Source organism: Brienomyrus brachyistius, chromosome 2 (genome assembly GCF_023856365.1).
Source record: "Brienomyrus brachyistius isolate T26 chromosome 2, BBRACH_0.4, whole genome shotgun sequence".
Classification (NCBI taxonomy): Eukaryota; Metazoa; Chordata; class Actinopteri; order Osteoglossiformes; family Mormyridae; genus Brienomyrus; species Brienomyrus brachyistius.
Window position 1 is genome coordinate 26305666 of NC_064534.1, and position 18820 is coordinate 26324485.

General features: G+C 38.2%; 1 long non-coding RNA gene across 1 annotated transcript; it reads left to right on the top strand.

Annotated features, from left to right (window-relative positions):
* The first annotated feature begins 5678 nt into the window (after positions 1-5678).
* Positions 5679-17088, top strand: LOC125726319 (uncharacterized). Its single transcript, XR_007388149.1, has 2 exons — positions 5679-6559; positions 16631-17088. It is a non-coding gene; the product is annotated as an uncharacterized LOC125726319 (long non-coding RNA).
* Positions 17089-18820: the final 1732 nt, after the last annotated feature.

Sequence of the window (18820 nt, forward strand, 5' to 3'; positions counted from 1 at the left end):
GTCAAAAATCACAATTCATTCTAATTCATACCAACATGTTACTGTAGGAGTAGTTCACAGTCTCCAAAATAAGCTTATCAGACACCATAGTCTCAAAAATTGGACCACAGGGAACTACTTTATTTCTTTCCATCGGAATATTCCATTATACAACAGAACTTCATAATATTTTATTAAACCAGCAAAACTGATCAGCATGTCAAATATCAGCTCCCTTAATAATTCCTATAACATACTCCACTGGCCTAAGGTTTCATATGCCCATAGCCGCCTGCCATTACAAGATCACAGAAGAGACCTAGCAAACTATTTATAAACTTTTAGCTGTAAACAAATATCTTCAGCTTCTCTTGATTGAATATTTGCATTGAAGTCAATGAAATTTTAAAAGCATTCACTGATTGCATTAACTTTTTTTTCAAGCTTCTGGATCATGGTGTGAAGAAGTAAATAGAATATGTTTGATAACCACACAATTATAGCAGTATGAAGGTAACATGGAGGAGAAGTTCACCATGAGCTCCTCAACTGACACCATCAGCTTGGCATATAGTACACAGACTGCCATTTCTTGATGGTCTACAGAGAGAGCAATATTCAGTATTATAGGGTTGCATATGGTGCATGGGGGATATCTCTCCAAACGCTCAACCAAGGAACATCTTGATTCCTGCTGTGTCACTTTTTAACAATAAGTGAATATTTACTCGATTTAGACGTAATATTCTGCTTGGTTTGCTTTTGTTTCACCAACTTCTCTTGACCCAATCAGGATTGGGATTCCTTGTTGTTGCAACTGAGCACCCTGCCTGACACAATAAGCTACAAGATTTATAGAGGTAATACTAAAGAAGTACATGTTCATTGTTTCATATTGATTTTAGCAGTGCATAACAGGTATTCAGCAAGGTCTTTGAATTTAATGGTCTTTGCGTGCCATTTGAAACTTCACTTACAGTAATTGTTTTTTTTTTCTTTTAAACAGTATGATTTCAGTATAGCTTTATCATTTTTATGTTCATGGTTTTCTTAAATTTGAAAATAATTTTAAGAAGCAAGTAAGTGGTTCTGGGAAAATGATGTTTGTTTTATTCAAAGATTAATGTAGCCGGTGGGCAATGAGCCACTGTATTTCTGTAATTGTAGGAGGGTGAATTCATTTTGAACAAAATCCAGACATGTGACAGGAAAAGTATTACACAGGATTGGTGGAGGGCCTTTCCATGCAGCCATGTATGATGGCTTGACTGCTTAAATCTTTATAGCCAGATATAGTACTATATAGAATATAACCAGTATTATTTAAGCATGTGGGATATGCAAGAGCATCACTAAGAGTAGCACCTGGCATGTTTTGGTATGTTGAGTGTATTTATTGAATTTTAAGTCTGTTTTGTATACTTTCGTTGCAAGAAATTTTGCATGATTTACATATACAAAACAATGTCCAACAGCAACTAATTTGCAAGTCTAAAAACACATTTGGGAATTTTTGTGCAGAAAAATCTTGTTAATCATATTAACACTGGTCAGACCTCACAGTAATCCAGACATGTAACATAATTCTGATAGATTGTGAAGTGATAATTATTTCTTTATCTTTAAAAATGTTTAAAATTTCAAAAGGTCAAGTGAAATACTTTGACATTACTGCATACAATAATGCATTACGATACCTTTTAAATGTAACAAAGTACAATAAAATATGAAACACTGTGAATTATGCTTTTTCAGTTTTAATCATTCAAATGATTTACTGGCTTATATACAAAATTCCATCCATTCATCCATCTATCCATCCATCCTTTCATCCGTCCATCCATTCCATTTCTTATGGGAACTTATTCATAAGAGTCACAGTGAGCCGGGAGCTCATCCCACGAAAGGATGGGATACCACATATGCCAGTCAATCACAGATCACATACACAAAAGTGCATGCTGCATAGTGCAGCAGATATGAGCCATAATTCTATGCAAATAAACCCTGAACCTCACTAAAGTCAGGGGTAACTATATGCCAACACGAATAATACACACACACACACACATAGTGTGCATATATATATATATAGCCTATCTATATGATTTTGATGTTCATCTGCATGCTCATTCTCATCACTCCCCCGTTATGCATTCATTTGTAAGACACCACCTTTTAAAAATCTATTCAGTGTATCGTTCCCACCCATTCCTGTGGATTGTTTTATCTCCGGTTCACATCCTATCCTCAGAAAAACAGTTGCATTGCCTTTGGTCTCCCGACCAAGGCTCCTAACTCCCAGGAAATGCTCCTGGGTGCCGGATAAATGGCTGACCCAGTACTCATGCTTGCCCCAATGACCAATAAATCCCTGTTTCATTCATTCCTCCCTGCCTGTTTCCTCTTCTTCTTTGTTTTAGCTTCACGCCTCTGTTTTGTAAAACCTGTTCCTCCAAAATAATTTGTTGCTTGAATCTGTTGACTCCCAAATCAAGTAAGTCATACATAGGCAAAAACTATCAGTCTATGAAACACAGATAGAATTAAATATTTACTATAGCAAATTTCAGTGAAGGGGGGCAGTATGGTGGCATTGTTTCCTCATGCATCTGGGACCAGACTTCGGCCACGACTCTATGTGTGTGAGGTTTGCAAGTTCTCCCAGTGTCATCAGGGGGTTTCCTCTGGGCACTCCCAACCCAGTCTAAGAAAATGCTAAAATGAATTTCAATTACCAGTGTGAATGGTGTGTGAGTGAGCCCTGCGATGGGCTCCCATAGCTTTCGGCATAGGCTCTGGATCCCTGTAACCCTCCATAGGATAAGAGGGAACAGAAAATGGATAGATGGATGGATGGCAGTTAAAACGATCTAATAACGATGTTGCACAACTTGCAAAGCCATTTAAAGCAGAAATTCGTTTAAGTATAGAATAAAGAAAAGTAGACTTTATAGACTGTTAATCCAAATGTAAAATTAATTAAAAATAAACAAAGGACACACTGCTAATAACAATGTTTACCCAAGTTCCTCCTTATATCCAACAGGAATTTTAATCAGCCTCCACCACTGAACTGAAAGTTAGCTCATATAATAAGATTATTTTGTAAACGCAAACAATGCTACAAAGAAACAGAGTCACTCACCTGGAAGTGAGCTGTCTTTAGCAGTGTCAGAGAAATGCTGGAGGCACAGGAAAGGTTAGAAACACGAGGCAGACCATTCATTTTCCTGAGGACAATGCAGAAAAAAGCCATATCCCATTAAGTTTCTTTCCTTTGGTTAATTAAACAATGATTTGTGCATAAGCGCAGTGAAGATGAGCGCACAATCAATGGGATATATTTACTAAATAGATTGTTTGGAATGCATTTGGTTTAGCAAATTGCTTTGATAATATTTGTTTTATAAAACAACACAAGTAATAATAAGGCAGCCATCAATCTTCTTAGGCAAATAAGAAATACAGCATAAAACCTTAAAATATGACGTCCAAGTTATGATGACCACAGAGGAACTAAACAAAACAAGTAATGCAAAACATGTTTGACTCTATGAAGAAGAGTCTTACCAGTAGTAGAAGGCAGTTCCTAATGAAGGTTGGGCTCCCCCTTTGAGTCTGGTTAGGGTTAGGGCTTCCTCTGCTGCCCCCTGGAGGATGGGCTCCCCCTTTGAGTATGGTTAGGGTTAGGGCTTCCTCTGCTGCCCCCTGGAGGATGGGCTCCCCCTTTGAGTCTGGTTAGGGTTAGGGCTTCCTCTGCTGCCCCCTGGAGGATGGGCTCCCCCTTTGAGTATGGTCCCTCCCAAGGTTTCTTCCTCTAGGGAGTTTTTCCTTGCCACTGTCGCCTCTCATTTGGTCTCTGGGGCTTTAGGGCAGGAATAATGTTTAGTGCTTAGAGAAAACAGTATGTTGTAAGAATGGGCTATACAGTACAAATAAAACTGAATTGAACTGAATACTTGTGTGCTGGTGTTTCCGTGTTGCTCTGCAATTACGCTGCCAAAATGCTAGTTTGGTTGAGCGTGGGAGGTTTACGTTTTGCTAAAACATTTTTACTCATAGGAAACAAAACATTGCAATTTTAATGATTGCTCATTATACAATCGCAGTCATTGTGGTCTGTGTCACCGTGACGTGTAGTAAAGACCGATTAACACTTCTGCGTAGAATCTACGCCATTAGTACTGCATAGGGAGGTACTACTAGGGCTAGCCTTGTACCCTATGCTGTAACCTGTGTCGTGGCCTGATGCATTCCTCCCAGAAATGTAACTACAGGCGTCAGACTACGCTGTAGGTTTGAGTACGTTGCTAACGATGGCGAAGATTCTACAGAGAAGTAAAAGTCAGAATTTACATTTAAATAGTTACATTTTGGGGGAAGGTGCATGTGAGGCTGTGGTACAGGGTACATGCCTGCACCATACGTACTGTATAGACAGGGTTGCAAACTCTCATGCAGACTAAAAAAAAAAAGTTCTTTTACTTGTATCTAGGCAACTCTCATTAGAAGTTAACGTGAAGGAATGTTCTGTCCACTATGGCACATGTATGAAAGAAGGCATTGTTCACTTCATGACACAAAAGCATTTTGTGCTCCTCTAAAGTGATTGGTGGAGTCATTGTGGCAAGACACCAAGGAAAAACAGAGCATGATGGGAAGTCATAATACTTGATATCTGGTAAACATCCAAGTGCATTTAAGGGAAATGTCCTTAATTTGTTTTAGAAATTACTTCTTATAGGCTACCCAGTTTGTGTTGGTCACATAAAATATGTAGTCATTATGTCTGCACTAAATATATAAAAAAACAGACAGACACCATAAACATTTATGACTAAGAATTTAAGCCGATATATTTAATTAAAAGTTTCTCTGTTAAGTATTGGATAGTCTTAATATTTAATTAAAAAAATCATAGAATCCTTAATACATCCATCTATTCATGTGTAACACTGTCAATCTAAAAGTACCAGCAGTTACAGTTGTTTTCACTGCTTACTCTGGTCTTCTTTGAAATAAACCAGTAATGGATACATCTAAAATAATGTATCGCCTATCAATACCATGTGTCACCTATTTTGTATCTCTCCAGTATATGCATTTGCATTCCCTCAAACTCCACCCAGACATTAAGATACCATCAGATATTAGAGTAATGACTGTACCCTAACACAGTGGAGATTATCATGTTTCATCAGTGCAATCGGGGTTAATCTCTACTTTACTGGACTGGACACTGTAGGGTGATTAGGTTTTATGGTGAGAAAGAGAAGACAAACATGTCTATGCTAAAGGTAAATTTACTATGAAATTAAACAGTTACAGGTGAGACATTCTAGCTACTTGATGGTTTCATCACTTTACATTCATTAGACTGGCAGAAGTGAATGTAATAGCTTCAAAATAAATAAATCTATAGATGCATGGTGCACATACTTTCGTGAACTATGAACCCTTCAAAGATGAGGTGTCAACTACTCTCATCAAACTTTTCTTTGATGCTTTCTTTGCACAAGATGGAAGGATTTGCAAATTAGTAGAGTGTCATCCTATACAGAAAGTACTCCTGCATCATGCCAGGAAACATTGGAAGTTGGGAACTGGATGGATGGAGAATTTATAGTGAGATTTGATTTACAACAGTAAGCAATTAAACATATATGGTATTAGATCATGTATCCCTCAAACTGGGTGCTATGGACCAGAATGTTCTATTTTGCCAATTTAACGTATGGTATTTGTAAGGAAATGAAGATTCTACAACAAGTTCCTGATTTTCCACGGCTTTTATAGCCAAATAATGGAGTACATGGCTATGTGGTCTTAATGGATTCAGGAGCGAAGACTTTAACCCTAAAATTGGCTACATCAAAAGCGTTGTGGCAATTTGTAAACCGTACAGACTATTTACAAGGAAATAAAACTCTGACATACATGTAAATGCAATGCAGACTTATCTCGAACTGAAACTCTCATGGTAACCAGCTGACCAAAGCTGGCAACCCTGAAATGTCAAATTTGAAAGTGCAGTGTTTAGTCTAAAAACGCTTGTAAAAACTGGACAGGAAACTAACACTTTAATTTCCAAGATTAGGAAACCATTTTCTTGCATTTATGTCGGCCGGGCTGGTGATGAGATAAGCGGCATGCATGAGCTGGACAGAAAGGGCTGGAGAGAAAGGGGAGCACAGGCAGCCCACGTCGGGGACGGAACTGCGCTCCGCTTCACCGGCGAACTCCGCTTCGCGCAGCGCGTCAGTCAGTAACAGTAGCAGCGTGGAAGTAACAGGCGAAGCTACGGCAGTCACATCCATGCTGCTTTATTGCCGGTTCCTTCAGCCCACTTTTTAACGGTTATATTTGTAAATAATCTGCTGGAAATACGTGCTTAGATCCCCAGCAGGAGACAGCGAGACCTTGGTTAGTTCCCAGGAAAAAGACCTTCGTCCTTTACTGTCCTGATTTTATTCCTTTACCTTGTCAGTATTATTTTTTTTTCGTGAATTTGACACAAAGACCACAAAAAATACAGAAGAGGACTGTGCAAATATTCCAAGGCATTAACTCGTAACGGGTAAGTGAATATGGTATGTGACTTCCTTCGTCTGACATCGCAATTTAATTTAATATTTAGAACAACTCTGATGAAAAAGGGAATCACAGCTTTTTACCGAACACAAGATAAACAACTTTCTTTGGGTCACCTTCGACATACCTGCTGCATTTTATTTTATTTGTTTCATAACTAGCATCCAGAAACGTTAGATCGCTACTGTAATAGAAACGCGGCATTAAGTGGCCGAATTTAAACGCATTGAAGTGTAAAACCGCAAATTCTTCGTAGCAACGTTCAGTTAATCTTTATCCTTAATTTTTATAAAACGTCCCGTGTTGTACCATGTATGTAGAGAAGGATTTTCGATCATGGTGGAAAATATACTGGTTACTGCTTTTTAAATTCACTGGATATTTTATTGTGGTCAACAAGTATAATAACGTGATAAACTTTCATGGGATACTCTCGTTAGACAAGGAAATGCAGCGTGTATTTTTGTTCAACAAGCAGAACAGTATGTTACATACTATGGTATGGGAGGAAAGGGAAATGCAGACTGTTTTTGCTCTGCGTCCTCGCTATGATCATAATTTTAAATATATTAACACCTAAGGTGACCACATTATCCATTTCAGGAAGACATTTTAAGCTACTATAGATTTTACAAACTAATTTAAAACTGAAAGATCTTGTGCTTGGTTAAATAGTTCGTCTTGAGCTTTGACTGGTTTATTTCCTTGACTGAAAGACTCATCCAGCTGTTTTACATTAACATTAGTGACACATACTTGATTATTGGAGACTGATCAAATTAGCATGCAGCAAGAAGTCAGTGCGCAAGTGAAATCCAGGTCATTGTAACTCTTCGGACATCTTGGCTGACATTTCAGTTATGCTGACATTTCATTCATGCTGTTCAGGTAAATGAAGAGTTAATGTCTATAATTGCAAACATAAGTGAAATCGAATAAAACAAAATCAGCGAACATTATTCTGACTGTGAAGCCACTCTCAAATGCCCACAGAAGAGTTGAAGCGTTTCAGATGCTGTATTTATAAAATATAACATGACAATTCAGACTTAATTTTCAAGGGGAAAAGGTCAGTCCCTCTTTCCCAGCACATACACAGCACCTAGATAATTTTCACAGCTTTAAAGTAAACATCTTCCTGGGTTGTTGGTTCAGTGCCTCGGGAACTCTAACAGTCATACACTAACATTTTTTTTTTGATAAATTACCTTTTATGTTTAACATTTGTCCCAAGCAGTAAAATCCCAGTGTTACAGTAGATGGAACGATTGCACTACAAACTAATTACTCTACATTCAGAAACCTCTGTATGTAATCTGTTCGGGTACTTTACACTGGAAAATTGCGCTATTTTTACCGAGTCGACATATTTATATGTTCAACAGTGTAAACTTAATATTTGTTTTTGTTTCCTGGTCATGACAGACCTGAATTGTCCATGAACCATGCAATCCCAATAAGAGCATGGTATTGCCTGATCAGACTACAAACCAAGAATAAACAAGCCCTTTATCACATTGATCTGTCTTTAACTTTCATCTTTCTCAATAATAATAATAAACAAGGCATTCTCCGAAGACTAGTTTCTACTGAAATAAGATTTAGATCATAAACACTAGACTGTTTAAAAAAGTACAACTTTTGGCCAAACTCTGTGGACTTTCAGTGCTTCTTGGGCTTTTCTTGAATTGTTCCATCTGGGTTTAACCGTGGTGCTGAAAGGTAGAAAAGATCATCATTCAAACATTTTAAAATGATTGTATAGTTGTGTTATAAACCATATACATTTATTTGACTGTTTTGATTTCTCTTTTCCAGCTACAAGAAAAGGGGGGGGGGGGGGGGGCGCAAATTAACTGAAAATCAAGGGACAAATACATTTTAATTAAAAAAATATGCTTGTAATGAATGATGAAGTTACTCACTTTCTTCTGGTAAATGTATAACGGACCATGTGATGTAAAATCTTGTCATTAACTCTGCATTTAATTTTTTTTGTTAATGAGTAAAGGGCCCGAGAAAGGAATTTGCTCATCACCCTTGTTTGTTAACATGATGGGATTTCACAGTGCCTCCTCATTTTCATTATACCTAACAATGGAAGTGAGGTTACCTCAGTTCCGATCAGGACCTGCAGGCGAAACAGTGAGCTCTCATACCCCTGGCACATGGTTTTCCGAGAAACAGGATATAAAGAAGTGCAGTGTTTTATTACTCCGGATTGTGGAGTTGGCAGCGGCCAAAATCATGCTGTGTTAGAGATTTCAAATGCAACTTATTTAGACAATTGTATCCTGGATATTGAATGTAATGAGGTTGTGTTATGATCTGCAGAAATTCACGTGATCAGCAGCTCTCATTAACGTTATTACTTGCACTGAGTTTTCAGTTATGATACAGTTAGTTCTTGTCTACATAAAACATAATTTATGAGTTTATTTTATTAATATATGCTTTTAAATTGGCTCTTTTTAAAACTGAGTTTTACTAAATAGTTCTTTTTTAAATTTTACTGTAGAATGTGATGTCATGACGTTGGTTGGCTTGGAATTTGTACATTAGGTCACTACAATAGTTTGCAGCTGCTTTTTGGGAAACAAATTCTGTAATATTACGCTACCTCAAAATAAAGCTTTCCAGTCTTATACTAAATGATATAGTATCAAAAATAGGTGATTCAAACCAGGACCTTGCAGCTTCCAGACTGACGGGCCTGCTTTTATCAGCCAGACAGTGACTGTGGATATTAACGACAACTTAAATTGTATTACGGACTTTGTTTCCCAGAAAGCAGCTGCAAATGAATGTGACCCAAGGTAAAAATTCCAAGCCAACCAACCATCCTATGCTAGGGCAAGATGGCGCTACACTTGGCTGAAAAACCCTGGGTTACATAAACTTGGATTAAATATTATTTTCAGTGCAGTTTCACCAGTTAAACTTGTAAGGATTTTTAGTGGGGATCCATCTTCTAAATGATGCTAACTACATCTTGTGTTTCATGTCCCCTTTAATCACAGGCTGTGTTCAGTTTGCTTTATTAGTAGAAATCTTTGAAATATCAGACATGAAGAAGGTAATATGCCAAATAAACATCATTTCTCGGTTTGGCCGTTAGGTTTATATTTTTATAAAAGATACTAAGTAAGTTAGGTTTCAGGGACTTTCGCTTATCCTGTTGCCGCACTCGCATTTTCTATACCCAGATTGTATCCAAAATATGTTCTGTAACATGCTTTTCTGGTAGCAGTAATGCATTTCTGGACCGGACCTCTGGCTAGAAATTGCAAGAATATTTTAAGTTTCCTTGCATTAATAGAATATCCATCCATCTGTTTTCCAGCTGCTGAGTGTTTTGTGCAATTGGCTCACTCAATATTAAGTAGAATAGTGCAGGGAAAGGCAGTTATGTGAAAATCATTGACTGACCTATTTGTAGTGTCGTTAATATGCGACACTTCCAGTTGAACAAGACTTATCTATCCAGTCACTGATACACTTGAGCTAGTGATTGATTTAAATGAAAGACCAGGTAATCGTGCATTTCCTGAACATTCAGTAATAATAGATTTTTCACAATATCTCTTTTTCTCTATTGCTCTTCCAACTGATTGTTTCAATTTTGATCTGAATTGCTACCGAAGAGATGTTTTTTAAAGAAAGCAGTTTGGCAAAAGAAATATAAAATGACTTTTTTGCAACACAAAAGGTATTGTTGTATGCCTGTCTAAGCTTCAGTGCAGAAAGTACTGACAAAGTGAAGAAAGTAATAAAAACAAACAATATACTGTTTTGAAAATATAATATTTTTTTTGTTGTAAACTGCCATGTACTGTACAGAAAATAAGTGTCGTTTATTCTGGTTTCATTCCATTATTAACTGACCATCTGATGCACTGAAATCTATGGTAAATACTAAAGGATGGATGACATGTCGCACAAATTTTCTATATTCACCCAGAGCTTCACTCAAGTACTGAAAGACTGAGACCTGTCGCATAAATTGTTTTCTACATATTCACTCAAACCTTCAAGGTGGTCAGATATTTTCAGCAGCTCTTTATCCAGCATTTTCCAGAGCGAAGAAGCAGGAAGTGTAGGAGAATAATGGATTTCGCATTTTAGATTGGACACCAGTTTATCATAGACACCCGTCAATACACACATCGACAAATTATGGGTAAATAAGATGCAGCATTGCCTTTGAAATTACAGGAATGGCAAACGTGCAATCAGGTCTAGCTCTACAGGGAGCCGACAAATGCTAAGCAATCACTGGTTATTTTTTTGTAAATAGGAAGGAATCAAGTAGAACAAGAAAAACAAAAACTTGTTAAGACAAAGTATTACCCTCAGACATCCCGTGGCTCCTCCAGTCCCACCCTACATCATAGATGGAGCCATGCTTGGTGTTAACTCCTAAAAGACGAGCCAGGACTTATACCTGTAACTCTGTAACTCTAACGTGTGCTTAAATAGCGCACGTCACAGAACTGAACACAATTCTAACCATTCATAGTCTAACCAGTAGTCTTTTAAGAATGGCCAACCTACCCTCAACAAATGCACAGTAAGGTTTATTGATATAGTGAAGCACGTCACATGCTACGGTTTCGGTAATATTGTAGAAATTAGTGTTTCCTTAGAGGAAACTACAAGTGTCGCAGCATCTTTATGAAAATAGATATTATGGATGAACAAGGTGAAAAGACGTTGTTGATCTGGCGGTACATTTTGCAGTCTAAAGTCTGACCTGCAATACACTGGTGCTGTGTACTGCAAACTCTGCTGAAAACTCGCGGCAAATACTGCAAACTTATTTCACCATGTGAAGCATTGTCATCCAGTAGAACATCCAGAGAATGCATATTTTTCTCTGTGGAATGGGTGACAACTCTACCAGGAATCTCAAACCCGTTGCCCTGGAGCAAACGACAAAGCTGGAAAAAAACAGCAACAAACCACACTGTCAGTGTTTTCTAGTGTTGGGTCCTACGACTATTTACTATAGTTTATTTTCATGTTATGAGTGTGTTTTAGGGCAATTCTATGTCATGACTGACGCGGAACGGAGAGCAGGTTAGGGGTAAATAAAAGGGTTTTAATGGGAAAAGGAGCAAGACAGACATATAGACTTCAAGGACCGGACTGGGAAAAACATACCTAACTAAATACATTCACCAACGACAGTAACAGGAAACAGCTGGTGAACACGGGGAATTCACATGGGATTAATGGGGTGGGCGTGGCACACAGGAGGATTGGACGAGCGGGTCATGACATTTTAATGAAACTGCAAGCAAAAATTGGAGCCTTAAAGAAATAATGAACCAAATTATATTGTGAAAATTATTGATATTAATTGTATGATAAAATAATCCCTATCGCCAAGCCCTACGAGGAGACCCTCTAGGCTGGCCCTCCCCCAATAGCCTAAACAACATGTGTTTCTTGTCATTGCATCCTCTGTCTAAGCCAATCCTCAGTGGTATGTATTAACAGCAAACACTTTGTTAAATACATGGACAAACTGAAAATAATTCTTTTTTGAGGCTGACATGGAAGCAGAAATTCCACATTGCAGAAGTCTGCCTTCTTATGCGCTGTCATCTATTGCTCCTCGCTCCTGTCCATCTCCATTCACTTGCCACCTTAAATAGACACTCCAGTCACTCTTAATCTTGTCAGGCAATCTGCTTGACCACAGCTACTGGCTAATGTTCTGCCCTTAAGATCACTAGAAATTACTCCAAGGCATAATAATTTAGCATTGACCTGGCAGCCCCCTCTATCCAGTACTGCGCAATAGGCTTGGGCTGCCAAAGAAAATTGTTTAAATAATCTTTATGTTGGTGTTTTTATGTGTGTCAAAGAATTTTAGCATGGCTCTCTCAAAACCTGTCCTAAACTCACTTCCATATTTTTAGTAACCGTCCACTATACCCATGTATATGTTGGTTCAGCTACTATACCATGTCTGGCTAATTAACTTTGTAATAAATACATGGAGTGACTAAGGTGCCTCTGAGGAGAGGTTTTGGAACTGAAGCGTTGCATTTCTAGCCATCCAAGAAGACATCAGCAACTGTTTGGAGAACAGAATGAGTCTTTGTTGTTTTTTTATTGTGTCATTGATCATTTGCATATATTCTTCATTTTTTCAAAGCAAAAATGCACTTACTACCCAGATAAAAACATGTTCTTTAAAACATATTCTTTGATGACCAAAGACTTGCACAGTACTGTACAGTGACTGTGATGCACCAAAATATTATTGAGTAGAAACTAACAGGTAATAGACTGAACCATAAAACTAGGTCAAATACCCTAAATTACAAAGTTGCTTCAAACACTGTCTACTATTAAGCATCATCTGATGCATACTGATGATAGTCTAGTACAAGTTAGGGCAGGGTCCCCCGGTTCTTGCTCTGGAGGGCCAGAATCCAACATAGTTTTCCTGATTTCCAAGTTCGAAAGAACCTACTAAACTTGCTAATTAGCAGGTTAGCTTGAAAATCTGCAAACTGTGTTGTATTCTGGCCCTCTAGGACCAGAATTGGGGTACCCTGGGTTAGGGATTGAGCTGGCAAAGGTAGCGTTTTTTTGTTTGTCTTTCAGAGAAATCCTACATGCTGTAGCTGGTTCTAATGTGACATTTAGTACATGTCCATGCTCCTTTTGGTACAGTAGGATTCCGTGGTTCTTTTTACAACTTTATACTACATGACAGACCCTAGATATTGTAATAACAGTGGCAATTTTGCAAGGATAACAATTCTCTTATATCGTTAACAGTAATTTATTCCTGTACTGAATCAACTCTTTCTCCTGAGGCAAGAACCAGGTTTCATTATTTGATGTTTTTTTTTTCCTGGAAGCAAGTTTCCCTAATGAGGTACTTTGTAAGCATCAGTTGGTGGAGGATCTACTGTCAGGGTGAGGTCAATGTCTGTTCCCTTTTTAAAAGGCTGAGTGATAGTTAAGTGCTGTTATGTGAAGCAAAGCAGGAACTGGGCAGCCGATTATCCTGACTGATCGTTTATAAATAGAAAGCAATCGAGCTGTAATCTTTGTGTTGTTTTGTATTTAACGGACATAGAAAAGGTTACCCACTACATAGCTTATCACACATTTTTATGCATCTTTGTTTTGTATGTTGTCTGACTATTTTCCCCATTTTTGGGGTGCACGGCAGAAGCATTCTGTCAGTTGATGAGGTCCAACAAAGGACCTTGAGATCCTCACAGGAACAATAATCCAAGCCTCAAAAAAACAGTACGTGATTACATTGGCTGTATGAAACCCAGAATTAAATTCTCAGTACTATACAATTGTATTTACTCCAGGGATCCTTTAATATATTCTCCTAATTGATTAGAGATGCTATGTTTTTCGCCCATAAAAAAATAAAAAAATAAAAACATTTTAATAGACATTAACATATTCATTAAATAGTGAATATTCCTTTTTTAGCGCAGGACATCCTGTCATTGCTGTAAAAGGCATATAGACATACTTCTGTTGTACGTTGTGGCCTTAAAAAGCAGATCAGTCACACACACAAAGGCACAGACATAGAACTGGGGGAGAAAGTGTGTAGAACCGCCAAAAGTGAATCTACAGAGCTTGGCCATTGGAAGCCCCGCTAATCTAGAACAGCAAAAACTTGAAAAGTAAAATAAGTTAACAGGATGCGAGTGTACACTTTCAAGAGTGGTCTTTCATTTTATGCTTAAGCAATGAATGTATTTCAGAATTATTGTTTGTGTTCACCCCCACGACCCTGTAGGATAAGCGGTTTGGAAAATGGGTGGATGGATGGATGTTTGCGTTCATAGACAGAACACAATGTATTTTTCCTTTAGATAATTATGTAGGATTATTCAGGATTTAGTTCCTAATTTTAGGCTACGGCAGCTGGGGATGTGGTTCAGCAGAGTGAGCTTTGCCTTAAGATGCTCGTCAGTGTGCCACTGTCACCTCCATGGGGTCAGAGTGATCACCCCTGCAGCAGAGTGAGCTTTGCCTTAAGATGCTCCTCAGTGTGCCACTGTCACCTCCATGGGGTCAGAGTGATCACCCCTGCAGCAGAGTGGATCCTCCAGCTGTGGAACAAGGCTGTAAACATGCCCTGTTTTTTAAGTGCCTCATTAGAAAGGAATGCCTTCATTGTCATTGCACGGATGAAATCAAGTACAAGACATTCAGTCTTTGCATATCCCTTTCTGTTCTCCTATGGGACACACACTTTACATGATGATGACGTTTGAGGTCAGAGTGCAGAGTCAGCTCTGAATCAGTTATTAAGGTAAGGGCCTTGGTGAAGGTCCCCACACTGTACTGGTTATTTAGCCATGGCCACAGAGCCACACACATCGTGGTTATAGTCTCACATAATGCGTTCAGGCTTTTACTTGAAAGATTGACAGGAAAAGTGTTTGCAGCCAATTATTTGTGTTCTAATTTTAGCAATCAACAGAAATGTCAGGTTTATTCCTGGTCTTGGCTTGTACAGCACTTTTTGTGTCAGCAATTTTCCTAACACTTCCAAATCAATGCATCTCCACAGCAAATAGTATTACTGTCATTGAAAGAATATCTGTTTTGCTGTTGTCAAATCACTGCTGAAGGCCAATCAGAGCTGCGCTCAGTAATCCATTATTCAGTGTATTCATTGTGTTATCATGGCACTAATAATTTGGGGGAAAAAACTACCAGGACCAACACACTTATGTTGCAATGGTATGAGCTCCTTGACCAATTAAATTTAATAGATTAATAGATGAAAATTGGGATCATGTGGGAGCAAATTGTGTAATAAACACTGTGCATGCACTGGAACTGGAATTGTGTCCAAGTATTTTCTAAATGTAGGACAGGTAAGTGGTATTACATTCAATTGATATTGTATGGCTTCATCAGTATTACAGCTATTCACATTGTGTGTGTCTGATTGTACAGTATTTCAAAGTTCTTAGCATTTTTTGCTAGTATGTAGTTTCCTTTTCATTAACATAACTATAAAATATAAGTATAAATAATTAGTCACTTAATTTTGTCCCAGAATTCAGTTTAGTGAGCAGCCAGACCTAGCATATGGTCACTTTCTGTAAGAAAAGCTGCCAATGGGCTTCTGCGAGTAAATAATTGAAGACAATGAACTCGTTTCTTTGCTCATGTTCTAAGAGACATTCTATGGAACAAATATGTATCATTGTGTGGATTGTAAACATTCCCTTTCATGTTTTTTACCCATAAAATGATAATAATACGTTTCAAATATTACTGTGAGTTAAATGCATTTTTCTTACATGCATAAGCTTAGAAAATGGATATCTGTCTGCGTGTGTGACTGTGTGACTTCTTAATGGTTATCTCTGCCTGCTCACTGTGTTTCTTATCACTACTAATAGTGGTGATATATATATATATATATATGTGTGTGTGTGTGTGTGTGTGTACACATACACACACACTACCAGTGCAAAGGATTTTTTTTTTATCACTTTTCCATTTATTTTCTAAAATGCATATTTTATATTCATGTTAAGCGTTAGAAAGTTGAGTCAACAACTATCAATCAAAATAAACCGATTTTCCTTTATTATTCCTTTATATCATGGAAAAAGTATGTAACAGTTCATGGCTGACATCTGGTTGTGTGGTGATGGCATAGTCAAATTCTAGCCTGTCCTTTAAATGAACCAGTTACAGTTTCATCCCATGAAACAGACCAGTATTTGTTGTCCTTTGTAGAAAGACCGCCTCAAATTTTCTCTGCTGTTATGACTGCTAGAGGAGGCCACTTTGATGAATCAAAGATATGACATATTCTTACTAATAAAGTTTGTGATGCTGGAATTTGAGTTTTCCCTACATAAATTAATGACAATTCCCCACAAAGAAATAATTACAAACGTGTGTGTGTGTATGCGTCATACTGTATGTATGTAGTTGATATATGTACTGTATGGTGTAAAGTGTATATTTTGCACAGATAATTTGGATTTAATTAACTCATACCAATTATATGCCCTTCATTTTCTATTTCCAGGAACTTGGAGCAAGCAAACATCAGAACGGGCTCTTCTCTTCTTTCACACTTACCCTGGATGTGCACCTTCCCCTCATAGCAGCAGTTATTTTTACAAGCACACAACAAGCTCTTTGGATTATAATATAAGTTCGTATAACATTGAGCTGACAGTTGAAAGACTTCTTGTTGTGATACAGTTCCTCTTCTAACTGTAAACCACACCATTCATATAATGAAAAAGAAGTAAAACATTTATATGTCTGAAGCACATTGAATATGCGTATGTGGGGCGAACAATCTCTGTCATTGCCATTTCATCCTGACGCCTTAGTTAGCTGCTGGAAAAGAGCCTAAGACCTGCTGCATTTAATAATCACACCAGACTTCCATTTTTTTTTTTCCTGGTTGAAGGAAACGTTTTGTAACTGCCATATTGGAGAAATAAAAGTCAGACCTGTGACATCATGGGTAGAAGTGACCTCTCCCCTGCAGCCATTGTGGCCATTGCCTGCAACTCCGTGGTTGGCCTCTTAATTCTTATCCTGTTTGTCATCTTGTACAAGGCATGCAAGGTGCCCTCCCGTCCAGAGAAGCCCCCTGCGTTGGCGATGATGCCAGAGCAGCAGATGAATGAGCAGAAGTACCTACTTGCCAGACCCTGAGTGGATGTTTCCAGCCAATTCATTTCACAGCTGGGAGAGCTGTCTTGATAGTTTACCAGCTGGTGTAACGTGGATTTTAAGTACAAATTAAAATAACACTTCATCAGACAACAGACCAATTAAACTTTGGTACTTTCCAAGAAGTTTTTATTCAGTCAGAAGGTACAGCTTTAAAATGAGGTGCAACTCACTTTCATGCATTCTCGCACAAGCATACTAAACAAAGTTGGATTATGGTGAGGCAGAGCAAATTTGGTAGGCGTTTTGGAGAGGTCTGTAGACTTAGGTGCAGATAATCGGGCCCTTCAGGTGCATCTCAGTATCAGAGGGTAGCATTAGCTGTAACATAGCTGACTATAGTACTTATCTGTATCAGGTTTTTTAAATTAGGGCTTCATCTAAGGGGTGGTGGATCCCAAGGAGGAGGGATGGTGACCACTGCTGTGCAAGATGCAGGTTAGGTAATGAAAAGTGCTGCTAAACTCCCACTGTTTACCTGAATATACATCAGCCAGTAGTTCATTACCACTAGAAAAGTAGCGAGTGGTAAAAAATACTTGTGTTTTAAACTTGTCACTGTGGTAAAAGTAATAATACCTTTGATAACCTGCCCTCCCATAAATCTACCAAATGCAGGACAGACACTAATATACCAAAAGCCTAAAATACTTGCACTTTGCAAGGTAGTGAGAAGTCGCGGAGAATGCTGAAGTCGGTCACCACCCTGGTCCGGTACCAAACAGTTGATATCAGCTGTTGTAGCGACCTGCTGTGTATAGAAGTGTACTTCTCTTTTTCTGGTAGAAAAGCAATAAAGTTTCTTGAAAGATTTTGTGTCATGATTAAGTAATATAGTGATAAACGGACAGTAGCGATTCCAGGTTCGCAGCACTATGAAGAAGCAACCATTTTTTAAAATTATACTTCATACTGAAGTGATCAATGATGGGAGTCACCAGATATGGGGGGTCACAAATTCAGCCTTTCACACATATGCATGATGTCACACATATCTTTTATGTAAATTTTAATATAAATTTTATGTATAATTTTAACATATTTAAGGGCCCCCGTAAAGCGCCGGGCCTCCTGAATCTGTCAGGGCATCCATGCCCCTCTGATGCCCCTGCCAGGGAGTCACATGGCATATCTTTGATTATGGGCATCCCTAGGGGAGCCGGCATGCTGCATGCACAAGCCAATGGTGCATCAATAAGACTTGGTATGACTCTGATGGAAATGAGTGCAGGCCTTCATCATCATACACGTGTATGTTGGAAAAAAATTAATCAGGATCAATGAAAAAAAAAGTGCAATAAAATGAGAAATTGAACAATATTTGGTGTGAAGATCTGTGATATTCTGGCCTAACCCCCCTCACCCCATCCCCCCTCAATAAAATGTATCTAGTGCCCCCAGTCTGAAAGGATTGTGCAAACTGAGAAAAAGATTAAATAGCTTTTGATTCTTCAAATAAAAAACTAAAAATATATACTGCCCTGTCGCAGAAAGAATAATATCCTGTGAAGCGAGATAATGCCTGCAG